The following is a 14,856-nucleotide window of genomic DNA, read 5'->3' as shown; positions in this document are numbered from 1 at the left end:
TCCCTGCCATTGGAGCAAACAACTTTGAGCTTAAGCCTCAATTAGTTTCTCTAATGCAATAGAATTGCAAGTTCCATGGACTTCCATTGGAAGATCCTCATCAGTTCTTAGCTGAGTTCTTGCAAATCTGTGACACTGTTAAGACTAATGGGGTTGACCCTGAGGTCTACAGACTTATGCTATTCCCTTTTGCTGTAAGAGACAGAGCTAGAATATGGTTGGACTCACAGCCTAAAGAAAGCCTGAACTCTTGGGAAAAGCTAGTCAATGCCTTCTTGGCAAAGTTCTTTCCACCTCAAAAATTGAGTAAGCTTAGAGTGGAAGTCCAAACCTTCAGACAGAAGGAAGGAGAATCCCTCTATGAAGCTTGGGAAAGATACAAACAATTAATCAGAAAGTGTCCCTCTGATATGCTTTCTGAATGGAGCATCATAGGTATTTTCTATGATGGTCTGTCTGAACTGTCCAAGATGTCTTTGGATAGCTCTGCTGGAGGATCTCTTCATCTGAAGAAGACGCCTACAGAAGCTCAAGAGCTCATTGAAATGGTTGCAAATAACCAATTCATGTACTCTTCTGAAAGGAATCCTGTGAACAATGGGACAAATTAGAAGAAAGGAATTCTCGAGATTGACACTCTGAACGCCATATTGGCTCAGAACAAAATATTGACTCAGAAAGTCAATATGATTTCTCAAAGTCTGTCTGGAATGCAAAATGCACCAGGTAGTACTAAGGAAGCTTCATCTGAAGAAGAAGCTTATGACCCTGAGAACCCTTCAATGGAAGAGGTGAATTACATGGGAGAACCCTATGGAAACACCTATAATCCTTCATGGAGAAATCATCCAAATCTCTCATGGAAGGATCAACAGAGACCTCAACAAGGCTTCAACAACAATAATGGTGGAAGAAACAGGTTTAGCAATGGCAAGCCTTTTCCATCATCTTCTCAGCAACAGACAGAGAGTTCTAAGCAGAACACCTCTGACAACCATGGTCTCTGACCTGATCAAAACCATTCAAAGTTTCATGACTGAAACAAGGTCCTCCATTAGAAATTTGGAGGCACAAGTCGGTCAGCTGAGCAAGAAAATTACTGAACTCCCTCCTAGTACTCTTCCAAGCAATACAGAAGAAAATCCAAAAGGAGAGTGCAAAGCCATCAACATGGCCGAATTAGGAGAGGAGGAAGAGGCAGTGAACGCCACTGAGGAAGACCTCAATGGACGTCCACTAGCTTCCAATGAGTTCCTCAATGAGGAACCATGGGAATCTGAGGCTCAAAATGAGACCATAGAGATTCCATTGGACTTACTTCTGCCATTCATGAGCTCTGATGAGTATTCTTCCTCCGAAGAGGATGAGTATGTCATTGAAGAGCAAGTTGCTAAATACCTTGGAGCAATCATGAAGCTAAATGACAAGTTATTTGGAAATGAGACTTGGGAGGATGAACCCCCTTTGCTCACCAAAGAACTGGATGACTTGTCTAGGCAGAAACTGCCTCAAAAGAGACAGGATCCTGGGAAGTTTTCAATACCTTGTGCCATAGGCACCATGACCTTCAAGAAGGCCTTGTGTGACCTAGGGTCAAGTGTAAACCTCATGCCTCTCTCTGTAATGGAGAAGCTAGGGATCTTTGAGGTGCAAGCTGCAAAAATCTCACTAGAGATGGCAGACAACTCAAGAAAACAAGCTCATGGACTTGTAGAGGATGTTCTGGTAAAAGTTGAAGACCATTACATCCCTGCTGACTTCATAGTCCTAGAGACTGGGAAGTGCATGGATGAATCCATCATCCTTGGCAGACCCTTCCTAGCCACAGCAAAGGCTGTGATTGATGTTGATAGAGGAGAATTGATCATTCAAGTGAATGAAGAATCCTTTATGTTTAAGGCTCAAGGATATCCCTCTGTCACCATGGAGAGGAAACATGAAGAGCTCCTCTCAAAACAGAGCCAAACAGAGCCCCCACAGTCAAACTCTAAGTTTGGTGTTGGGAGGCCACAACCAACTTCTAAGTTTGGTGTTGAACCCCCACATTCAAACTCTAAGTTTGGTGTTGGGAGGTTCCAATATTGCTCTGAGCATCTGTGAGGCTCCATGAGAGCCCTCTGTCAAGCTACTGACATTAAAGAAGCGCTTGTTGGGAGGCAACCCAATGTTATATTTTATCTATTTTCCTTTGTTATTTTATGTTTTTTGTAGGTTGATGATCATGAGAAGTCACAAAATCAATTGAAAAAGCAAAAACAGAATGAAAAACAGAAAGAGAAATAGCACACCCTGGAGGAAGAACCTGCTGGCGTTTAAACGCCAGTAAGGCTAGCAGATGGGCGTTTAACGCCCAGTCTGGCACCATTCTGGGCGTTTAACGCCAGAAAGGGGCACCAGACTGGCGTTAAACGCCAGAAAAGGGTAAGAACTTGGCGTTAAACGCCAGAAAGGGGCACCAGCCCGGCGTTTAACGCCAGAATTGACATGAAGAGCAATTTTGCTCGCCACTTGGTGCAGGGATGACTTTTCCTTGACACCTCAGGATCTGTGGACCCCACAGGATCCCCACCTACCCCACCACTCTCTCTCTTCTTCACCCATTCACCAATCACCTCAACACCTCTTCCCCAAAAACCCTTCACCTATCAAATCCCATCTTTCTCTTCACCACTCACATCCATCCTTCATAAAACCCCACCTACCTCACCATTCAAATTCAAACCACTTTCCCACCCAAACCCACCCATACATGACCGAACCCTACCCTCTCCCCACTCCTATATAAACCCATCTTCACTCCTTCATTTTCACACAACCTAAACACTACTTCTCCCTCCTATAGCCGAACCACAAGGCCATCCCCATCTCCTCTATTTCTTCTTCTTCTACTCTCTTCTTTCTTCTTTTGCTCGAGGACGAGCAAACCTTTTAAGTTTGGTGTGGTAAAAGCATTGCTTTTTGTTTTTCCATAACCTTTTATGGCATCCAAGGCCGGAGAAACCTCTAGAAAGAGGAAAGGGAAGGCAAAAGCCTCCACCTCCGAGTCATGGGAGATGGAAAGATTCATCTCAAGGGTGCATCAAGACCACTTCTATGAAGTTGTGGCCTTGAAGAAGGTGATCCCCGAAGTCCCTTTCAAACTCAAAAAGAGTGAATATCCGGAGATCCGACATGAGATCCGAAGAAGAGGTTGGGAAGTTCTTACCAACCCCATTCAACAAGTCGGAATCTTGATGGTTCAAGAGTTCTATGCCAATGCATGGATCACCAAGAACCATAATCAAAGTGTGAACCCGGACCCAAAGAATTGGCTTACTATGGTTCGGGGGAAATACTTGGATTTTAGTCTGGAAAATGTAAGGTTGGCATTCAACTTGCCCATGATGCAAGGAGATGAACATCCTTACACTAGAAGGGTCAACTTTGATCAAAGGTTGGACCAAGTCCTCACAGTCATTTGTGAAGAGGGCGCCCAATGGAAGAGAGATTCAAGAGGAAAGCCGGTTCAACTGAGAAGGCATGACCTCAAGCCTGTGGCTAGAGGATGGTTGGAGTTCATCCAACGCTCAATCATTCCCACTAGCAACCGGTCCGAAGTTACTATAGACCGGGCTATCATGATCCATAGCATCATGATTGGAGAAGAAGTAGAAGTTCATGAGGTTATATCCCAAGAACTTTATAAGGTGGCGGACAAGTCCTCTACCTTGGCAAGGTTAGCCTTTCCTCATCTCATTTGTCACCTCTGTTATTCAGTTGGAGTTGACATAGAGGGAGACATCCCCATTGATGAGGACAAGCCCATTACTAAGAAGAGGATGGAGCAAACAAGAGACCCCTCTCATCATCAAATCCCTGAGATGCCTCAAGGGATGCACTTTCCTCCACAAAACTATTGGGAGCAACTAAACACCTCCCTAGGAGAATTAAGTTCCAACATGGGACAACTAAGGGTGGAGCACTAAGAACATTCCATTCTCCTCCATGAAATTAGAGAAGATCAAAGAATCATGAGAGAGGAGCAACAAAGACAAGGAAGAGACATTGAGGAGCTCAAGCACTCCATAGGATCTTCAAGAGGAAGAACAAGCCGCCATCACTAAGGTGGACCCGTTCTTTAATCTCCTTGTTCTTTATTTTCCTGTTTTTCGAAAATTATGCTTATGTTTATCTATGTTTGTATCTTGTGATCATTAGTGTCTTAGTGTCTATGCCTTAAAGTTATGAATGTCCTATGAATCCATCACCTCTCTTAAATGAAAAATGTTCTTAATTGAAAAAGAAAAGAATTGCATGAATTTTAAATTTTATAACAGTTTAATTATCTTGATGTGGTGGCAATACTTTTGTTTTCTGAATGTATGCTTGAACAGTGCATATGTCTTTTGAATTTGTGGTTCATGAATGTTGGCTCTTGAAAGAATGATGAAAAAGGAGACATGTTACTGAGGATCTGAAAAATCATTAAAATGATTCTTGAAGCAAGAAAAAGCAGTGAATACAAAAAAAAATCGAAAAAAAAGAAAAGGAAGAAAAAAGAAAGGAAAAAGAAAGAGAAAAAAAAGAAAGAAATAAAGTTGTGATCCAAGACAAAAAGAGTGTGCTTAAGAACCCTGGACACCTCTAATTGGGGACTCTAGCAAAGCTGAGTCACAATCTGAAAAGGTTCATCCAATTATGTGTCTGTGGCATGTATGTATCCGGTGGTAATACTGGAAGACAGAGTGCTTTGGGCCATGGCCAAGACTCAATAAGTAGCTGTGTTCAAGAATTATCATACTTAACTAGGAGAATCAATGACACTATCTGAATTCTGAGTTCCTAAAGAAGCCAACCATTCTAAATTTCAAAGGATAGAGTGAGATGCCAAAACTATTCAGAGGCAAAAAGCTAAAAGCCCCGCTCATCTAATTAATACTGATCTTCATAGATGTTTTTGGAATTCATTGCATATTCTCTTCTTTTTATCTTATTTGATTTTCAGTTGCTTGAGGACAAGCAACAATTTAAGTTTGGTGTTGTGATGAGCGGATAATTTGTACGCTTTTTGGCATTGTTTTTAGTGTGTTTTTAGTATATTTTTATTAGTTTTTAGTTAAAATTCACTTTTCTGGGCTTTACTATGAGTTTGTGTGTTTTTCTGTGATTTCAGGTATTTTCTGGCTGAAATTGAGGGACCTGAGCAAAAATCTTATTCAGAGACTAAAAAGGACTGCAGATGCTGTTGGATTCTGACCTCCCTGCACTCGAAGTGGATTTTCTGGAGCTCCAGAAGCCCAATTGACGCGCTCTCAACGGCGTTGGAAAGTAGACATCCTGGGCTTTCCAAAAATATATGATAGTCCATACTTTGCCCAAGATTTGATGGCCCAAACCGGCGTTTAAAGTCACCCTCAGAATTCCCAGCGTTAAACGCCGGAACTGGCACCAAAGTGGGAGTTAAACGCCCAAACTGGCACAAAAGCTGGCGTTTAACTCCAAGAAGAGTCTCTACATGAAAATGCTTTAATGCTCAGCCCAAGCACACACCAAGTGGGCCCGAAAGTAGATTTTTATGTCATTTACTCATCTCTGTAAACCCTAGGCTACTAGTTCTCTATAAGTAGGACCTTTTACTATTGTATTTTAATCTTCTGATCTTTGGAATCTTTGGATCTTTAGATCTTTTGATCATTGGGAGGCTGGCCTCATGGCCATGCCTAGACCTTGTTCTTATGTATTTTCAACGGTGGAGTTTCTACACACCATAGATTAAGGTGTGGAGCTCTGCTGTACCTCGAGTATTAATGCAATTACTATTGTTCTTCTATTCAATTCCGCTTGTTCTTGTTCCAAGATATCACTTGTTCTTCAACTTGATGAATGTGATGATCCGTGACAGTCATCATCATTCTCACCTATGAACGTGTGCCTGACAACCACCGCCGTTCTACCTTAGATTGGGTGGATATCTCTTGGATTCTTTAACCGGAATCTTCGTGGTATAAGCTAGAACTGATGGCGGCATTCAAGAGAATCCGGAAGGTCTAAACCTTGTTTGTGGTATTCTGAGTAGGATTCAATGATTGAATGACTGTGACGAGCTTTAAACTCCTGAGGGCGGGGCGTTAGTGACAGATGCAAAAGAATCACTGGATTCTATTCCGGCCTGATTGAGAACCGATAGATGGATAGCCGTGCCGTGACAGGGTGCGTTGAACATTTCCACTGAGAGGATGGGAGGTAGCCACTGACAACGGTGAAACCCTTGCATACAGCTTGCCATGGAAAGGAGTAAGAAGGATTGGATGAAGACAGTAGGAAAGCAGAGAGACGGAAGGGACCAAGCATCTCCATACGCTTATCTGGAATTCCTACCAATGAATTGCATAAGTATCTCTATCTTTATCTTTATGTTTTATTCGTATATCACCCATATCCATTTGAGTTTGCCTGACTAAGATTTACAAGGTGACCATAGCTTGCTTCATACCAACAATCTCTGTGGGATCGACCCTTACTCGCGTAAGGTTTATTACTTGGATGACCCAGTACACTTGCTGGTTAGTTGTGCGAAGTTGTAGTGATCACAATTTCGTCCACCAATGGTGAAATCATTGATGATTATCTGATACGTTTCAAGAACGCTAGGAGTGGGTGCTATGTGTCATTGCCTGAGAGTTAGATAGTTAAAATAGCAACTATGGGGCTAGGGATTTATATGCGCGGAAAGCTGCTTAATGTGCATATCCCTTATTTAGCCCATTTGGCTAAAAAGGTTTATCAGACTGAACTCATGAAAAAGGAGAAAGAGAAATATAGGAGTGAACAAAGATCGAAGAGTAAATCCTTTACTCGAAAAGAAAAAGTTGCCTATGTGACTATGGAGTCCTTAGAGGAGGAACTCGATTTCGAAACAGAAGTCGATTTGGCCGAACTTAAGAAAAGCCCTCCGTATGTTTGTTCTTTACTTAAAAAGCTTCCTAGTAATGAAAAGTTGAATGATTCAAAACTAAAAAGTGGAAAGAAATATAGTTTTGATATTTTGAAATCTGATCATATTTTTTATGTGTTGCTTAAAGATAAACAATTAATTCTGCCTGAGGGTAGAACTTTACTTTCGGTGAAAGATTTAAAAGGGAAATCTTATTGCAAGTTTCACCAAGCAACAAGTCATTCGACTAACAGTTGTGTTTGTTTCAGTGACTTAATTCAAGAAGCAATAATGGAAGGACAGTTGAAATTCAATGATGGCAAGAAATAAATGAAGGTTGATGTTGATCCCTTCGATGTTGATGCCATCTTTGTCGAGCCATGCTTTGGAGTAAACATGGTTGGCATGTCCTATGATTTTGATATGGCTCTTGATAATTTTGAGTCACAAGTGAGATCGATGTATCCCCAGGCAGGGGACGGTTTGTTGGACTTCCTAGTTCAGCAAAAGATTAAAGATCGGGACGTATCTCTGTGTCCCCGGTGTAATGCTGTCTTTAACGCTGAAGCAGTGGCAATATTCGAAAAAGAGAGAATGAAGAAAGAATTGGCTCATAGAGAAGAGCAAGCGCGCTAAAGACAACCGATTTGGTGCATAGAGGGTTAGAGTTCTAAGACTCCTCAACAAAATGTGGCTGCACCCTTAAGCCGATCTCAGGCTATAGGTGTTCAATAGATTTGGAACTGTCAGGAGTTCTAGAAACGGGATGCTCTGTATCGACGCAATCCACAGTGTGAACGTCGAGGACCCCCTCGAAATCAATATCCTTACTATCGTGGTCGAGCCAGAGGGTATCCGAGAGGCATAGGAGGTAGGAAAAACTTCAATCAGAATAAGAAGCCTCAGACAAAAGTAAGCAAGGGGAAACACCCTCAGTACATTCCCGAATAGTCTTTCCTTCCGATGGAGAGACTTGTCCAAAATGACTTCTATCTCCTGCAAAGATGGAAAAAGGAAAGGCGATAACCCAATCCTCAGGAGTCCACAAAAACAAAGAAGTCGATGTTGATGAAGAATACTTTGAAGAAGGGGATGACGACATAATTGGAATGATATTGATCCTTCCAACAGAGTATCTGGGGGAATACGAAGGTGACTCAGAGGAAGATTATGACATGGAGGATGAGCCGGGGTATTTCCTTTGGCCCACTAAAAAACAAATGTCTCATCTCTGCTCACTCTATATAACTGGTGCACGAAATTGTGATCATCAACAATGGCGCCAAAAACTTGGTAGCGCTCTCAACGTGAATCACACTTAGTCACAACTCCGCACAACTAACCAGCAAGTGCACTGGGTCGTCCAAGTAATACCTTACGTGAGTAAGGGTCGATCCCACGGAGATTGTTGGTATGAAGCAAGTTATGGTCATCTTGTAAATCTCAGTTAGGCGGATAGTAAATGTTATGAAGTTTTCGAATAATAAATAAAACAGAAAATAAAGATAGAGTTACTCATGTAATTCAATGGTGGGAATTTCAGATAAGTGTATGGAGATGCTTGTCCCTATTGGATCTCTGCTTTCCTACTGTCTTCCTTCAATCCTTCTTATTCCTTTCCATGGAAAGCTGTATGTAGGGCATCACCGGTGTCAATGGCTACATCCCATCCTCTCAGTGAAAAAGGTCCAAATGCTCTGTCACAGCACGGTTAATCATCTGTCGGTTCTCGATCATGTTGGAATAGAATCCCTTGATTCTTTTACGTTTGTGATCACGCCCAACAATCGCGAGTTTGAAGCACGTCACAGTCATTCAATCCCGGAATCCTACTCGGAATACCACAGACAAGGTTAGACTTTTCGGATTCCCATGAATGCCGCCATCAATTCTAGCTTATACCACGAAGATTCTGATTAAGGAATCCAAGAGATATGCGCCCGGTCTAAGGTAGAACGGAAGTGGTTGTCAGTCACGCGTTCATAGGTGAGAATGATGATGAGTGTCACGGATCATCACATTCATCATGTTTAAGTGCAACGAATATTTTAGAATAAGAACAAGTGGAATTGAATAGAAAATAGTAGTAATTGCATTGAAACTTGAGGTACAGCAGAGCTCCACACCCTTAATCTATGGTGTGTAGAAACTCCACCATTGAAAATACATAAGTGATGAAGGTTCAAGCATGGCCGAATGGCCAAACCCCAAAACATGATCACCGGATCAAAAATACAATCCAGGATATAAATATAATAGTAAAAAGTCCTATTTATACTAGACTAGCTACTAGGGTTTACAGAAGTAAGTAATTGATGCAGAAATCCACTTCCAGGGCCCACTTGGTATGTGCTTGGGCTGAGCTTGAACTTTACACGAGCTAAGGCTTCTATTGGAGTTGAACGCCAAGTTGTAACGTGTTTTTGGCGTTCAACTCTGGTTCGTGACGTGTTTCTGGCGTTTGACTCCAGAATGCAGCGTAGAATTGGCGTTGAGCGCCAGTTTGCGTCGTCTAATCTCGAATAAAGTATGGATATTATATATTGCTGAAAAGCTCTGGATGTCTAATTTCCAACGCCATTGAGAGCGCGCCATTTAGAGTTTTGTAGCTCCAGAAAATCCATTTCAGTGCCGGGAGGTCAGAATCCAACAGCATCAGCAATCCTTTGTCAGCCTTTTATCAGAGTTTTGCTCAGGTCCCTCAATTTCAGCCAAAAATTACCTGAAACCACAGAAAAATACATAAACTCATAGTAAAGTCTAGAAATGTGAATTTAGCATAAAAACTAAAGAAAACATCCCTAAAAGTAGCTAGATCCTACTAAAAATTACCTAAAAACAATGTCAAAAAGTGTATAAATTATCCGCTCATCACAACACCAAACTTAAATTATTGCTTGTCCCCAAGCAACTGAAAATCAAATAGGATAAAAAGAAGAGAATATACTATAAATCCCAAAATATCAATGAATATTAGTTTTAATTAGATGTGCGGGACTTGTAGCTTTTTGCTTCTGAATAGTTTTGGCATCTCACTTTATCCTTTGAAGTTTAGAATGATTGGCATCTATAGGAACTTAGAATTTCAGATAGTGTTATTGATTCTCCTAGTTAATTTTGTTGATTCTTGAACACAACTACTTTTATGAGTCTTGGCCGTGGCCCTAAGCACTTTGTTTTCTAGTATTACCACCAGATACATAAATGCCACAGACACATGACTGGGTGAACCTTTTCAGATTGTGACTCAGCTTTGTTAAAGTCCCCAGTTAGAGGTGTCTAGAGTTCTTAAACACACTCTTTTTGCTTTGGATCACGACTTTAACCACTCAGTCTCAAGCTTTTCACTTGGACCTGCATGCCACAAGCACATGGTTAGGGACAACTTGAATTAGCCGCTTAGGCCTGGATTTTATTTCCTTGGACCCTCCTATCCATTGATGCTCAAAGCCTTGGATCCTTTTTACCCTTGCCTTTTGGTTTTAAGTGCTATTGGCTTTTTCTGCTTGTTTTTCTTTTTCTTTCTATTTTTTTTTCACCACTCTTCTTTTTTTTCAAGCTTTTGCTTTTTCACTTCTTTTTCTTGCTTCAAGAATCAATCTCATGATTTTTCAGATTGTCAATAACATTTCTCTTTGTTTATCATTCTTTCAAGAGCCAACAATTTTAACATTCATACACAACAAGATCAAAAATATGCACTGTTCAAGCATTCATTCAGAAAACAAAAAATATTATCACCACATCAATATAATTAAACTAAATTCAAGGATAATTTCGAAACTCATGTACTTCTTGTTCTTTTGAATTAGAAACATTTTTCATTTAAGAGAGGTGAAGGATTCATGGAATTATTCATAGCCTTAAGACATAGTTACTAAATACTAATGATCATGTAATAAAGACACAAACATAGATAAACATATAACATTAAAAAATGAAAAGCAGAAAAAAGATTTAAGAACAAGGAATGAGTCCACCTTAGTGAGGGTGGCGCCTTCTTGAAGGACCATTGATGTCTTTGAGCTCTTCTATGTCTCTTCCTTGTCTTTGTTGCTCCTCTCTAGTGATTTTGGTGCTCCTAATAATTATGCGGAGAAAAATGTATCCCCTGAGGTATCTCAGGGATTTCTTGATGAGGGAATTCCTCATGTTCTCTTGATGTGCAGTCAAATGCTCTTCTACTGAGCTATGGATCCTTGAGATGAATCTCTCCATCTCCCATGACTTGGAGGTGGAAGCTTTTTGTCTTCCCTTTTCTTTTTTTTCTTTTTTTTTCTTTTGAGGTTTCTCTGGCCTTAGGTGTAGTATAATCACCAAGCATTCTCCTTGCATTGTTATTACTTTCAGCTGCCATCTCCTCTTCTTTTTCAAAAATTTTCGTAAAGTTTTCTCTGAATTGTTGAATTTTAGTTTCTCTTGACTTCCTCTTCAGAGTCCTTTCAGGTTCAGGATTTGCTTCAATAAGAATGTTCTTGTCCTTGCTCCTGCTCATATGAAAAAGAAGGGAACAGAAAATAATAATAGGAATCCTCTTTGTCCATATATAGAGGTTCCTTTATGTGAGTGAAAAAGAAGAAGAATAGGAAGGAGAAGAGGAAAATTCAAACTCAGAGAGAGGGGGTTCGAATTTTAGGATGAAGAGAAGTGTTAGTAAATAAATAAAATAAATAGAAAGAGGTGAGAGGGATAGAAATTCGAAAAATAAATTTTGAAAAAGGGATAGTAATTTTTGAAAATTAAAATGAAATAAAATTAAAAATTAAAATTTGAAATAATTAGTTAATCAAAAGAATTTTGAAAAAGAGGAAGGTAATTTTCGAAAATTAGAGAGACAAAATTAGTTAGGTGGTTTTGAAAAAGATAAAAGATAAAACAAATAAATAAATCAATTAGTTAGTTGAAAAAGATTTGAAAATTAATTTTGAAAAGATAAGAAGTTAGAAAAGATTTTTGAAGTTAAAGTTTGAAAAAGATATGATATGAAAAGATATGATTAAAAAGATATGATTTTAAAAAGATATGATTTTGAAAAGATAAGATTGAAAAGATATTTTTGAAAAGATATGATTTTAAAAGATATGGTTTTAAAAAGATATGATTGAAATTAGTTTTAAAAAAGATTTGAATTTTAAAATCACAATTAATGACTTGACTCATAAGAAATCATAAGATATGATTCTAGAACTTAAAGTTTGAATCTTTCTTAACAAGAAAGTAACAAACTTGAAATTTTTGAATCAAAACATTAATTGTTGATGATATTTTCGAAAATATGATGTAAAGATAAGAAAAAGATTTTGAAAATATTTTGAACAAGATTTTTAAAATTTTCGAATATGATAAAAAAATAGAAAAGATATGATTTTTGAAAAAGATTTTAAAAAGATAAGATTTAAAAGATATAATTTTTTTATTTTTGAATTTTTTATGATGAGAGAGAAAAACACTAAAAATACTCAATGCATGAAAATTTTGGATCAAAACACATGATGCATGCAAGAACACTATGAATGTCAAGATGAACACCAAGAACACTTTTGAAGATCATGATGAACATCAAGAACATATTTTTAAAAAATTTTCAATGTAAAGAAAACATGCAAGACACCAAACTTAGAAATCTTTCATGTTTAGACACTATGAATGCAAAAATGCACATGAAAAACACCATACAACACAAAACAAGAAAATATGAAGATCAAACAAGAAAGTTCATCAAGAACAACTTGAAGATCATGATGAGTGCAATGCATGAATGCAATTTTCGAAAAATGCATGATGAATATGCAATTGACACAAAACTTAAAACTTGACACAAGACTCTAACAAGAAACACAAAATATTTTTTATTTTTATGATTTTCTAATTTTTTTGTTTTTTATTTTTTTTATTTTTTTTGAAAACATATAGGAAAAATAAAATAAGAAATTCTAAATTTTTAATATGAATTCCAGGAATCATGCAATGTTTGTCTAAAACTCCAGTCCAGGAATTAGACATGGCTTAATAGCCAGCCAAGCTTTATGTGAAAGCTCCGGTCCAAAACACTAGACATGGCCAATAGCCAGCCAAGCTTTAGCATACAGCTAATATTCCAATTAACTTGCCTTTATGAAGATGGTTTTGAAGCCTCAGTCCAAAAGAATTTAGACATGGCTTTACAGCCAGCCAGGCTTCAACATGCTTCATGAAACTCTAGAATTCATTCTTAAAAATTCTGAAGAACAGGATAAGTAATATAATTTTTTTCGAAATTTAAGAACAATAAAACAAAATAAAATAAAATAAAATTACCCAATCTGAGCAACAAGATGAGCCGTCAGTTGTCCATACTTGAACAATCCCCGGCAACGGCGCCAAAAACATGGTGCACGAAATTGTGATCATCAACAATGGCGCCAAAAACTTGGTAGCGCTCTCAACGTGAATCACACTTAGTCACAACTCCGCACAACTAACCAGCAAGTGCACTGGGTCGTCCAAGTAATACCTTACGTGAGTAAGGGTCGATCCCACAGAGATTGTTGGTATGAAGCAAGCTATGGTCATCTTGTAAATCTCAGTTAGGCAGATAGTAAATGTTATGGAGTTTTCAAATAATAAATAAAACAGAAAATAAAGGTAGAGTTACTCATGTAATTCAATGGTGGGAATTTCAGATAAGTGTATGGAGATGTTTGTCCCTGTTGGATCTCTGCTTTCCTACTGTCTTCCTTCAATCCTTCTTATTCCTTTCCATGGAAAGCTGTATGTAGGGCATCACCGTTGTCAATGGCTACATCCCATCCTCTCAGTGAAAAAGGTCCAAATACTCTGTCACAGCACGGCTAATCATCTGTCGGTTCTCGATCATGTTGGAATAGAATCCCTTGATTCTTTTACATTTGTCATCACGCCCAACAATTGCGAGTTTGAAGCTCGTCACAGTCATTCAATCCCGGAATCCTACTCGGAATACCACAGACAAAGTTAGACTTTTCGGATTCCCATGAATGCCTCCATCAATTCTAGCTTATACCACGAAGATTCTGATTAAGGAATCCAAGAGATATGCGCCCGGTCTAAGGTAGAACGGAAGTGGTTGTCAGTCACGAGTTCATAGGTGAGAATGATGATGAGTGTCATGGATCATCACATTCATCATGTTTAAGTGCAACAAATATCTTAGAATAAGAACAAGCGGAATTGAATAGAAAATAGTAGTAATTGCATTGAAACTTGAGGTACAGCAGAGCTCCACACCCTTAATCTATGGTGTGTAAAAACTCCACCGTTGAAAATACATAAGTGATGAAGGTTCAGGCATGGCCGAATGGCCAAACCCCAAAACGTGATCACTGGATCAAAAATACAATCCAGGATATAAATATAATAGTAAAAAGTCCTATTTATACTAGACTAGCTACTAGGGTTTACAGAAGTAAGTAATTGATGCAGAAATCCACTTCCAGGGCCCACTTGGTATGTGCTTGGGCTGAGCTTGAACTTTACACGAGCTAAGGCTTCTATTGGAGTTGAACGCCAAGTTGTAACGTGTTTTTTGGCGTTCAACTCTGGTTCGTGACGTGTTTCTGGCGTTTGACTCCAGAATGCAGCGTAGAACTGGCGTTGAGCGCCAGTTTGCATCATCTAATCTTGAATAAAGTATGGACTATTATATATTGCTGGAAAGCTCTGGATGTCTAATTTCCAACGCCATTGAGAGCGCGCCATTTGGAGTTTTGTAGCTCAAAAAAATCCATTTCAAGTGCAGGAAGGTCAGAATCCAACAACATCAGCAGTCCTTTGTCAGCCTTTTATCAGAGTTTTGCTCAGTTCCCTCAATTTCAGCCAGAAATTACCTGAAACCACAGAAAAATACACAAACTCATAGTAAAATCTAGAAATGTGAATTTAGCATAAAAACTAAAGAAAACATCCCTAAAAGTAGCTAGATCCTA

The 14,856-nt window shown here is 38.9% G+C and overlaps 1 non-coding gene across 1 annotated transcript; it reads right to left on the bottom strand.

The window, feature by feature from the left end:
• Positions 1 to 308: 308 nt before the first annotated feature.
• On the bottom strand, positions 309 to 416 carry LOC112713355 (small nucleolar RNA R71). The gene has a single exon (XR_003158329.1). It is a non-coding gene; the product is annotated as a small nucleolar RNA R71 (small nucleolar RNA).
• Between the last annotated feature and the right edge of the window lie 14,440 nt (positions 417 to 14,856).

The sequence above is a fragment of the Arachis hypogaea genome, chromosome 9 (genome assembly GCF_003086295.3).
Source record: "Arachis hypogaea cultivar Tifrunner chromosome 9, arahy.Tifrunner.gnm2.J5K5, whole genome shotgun sequence".
NCBI classification, from domain to species: domain Eukaryota; kingdom Viridiplantae; phylum Streptophyta; class Magnoliopsida; order Fabales; family Fabaceae; genus Arachis; species Arachis hypogaea.
This window is presented reverse-complemented; position numbering and strand designations above follow the sequence as displayed.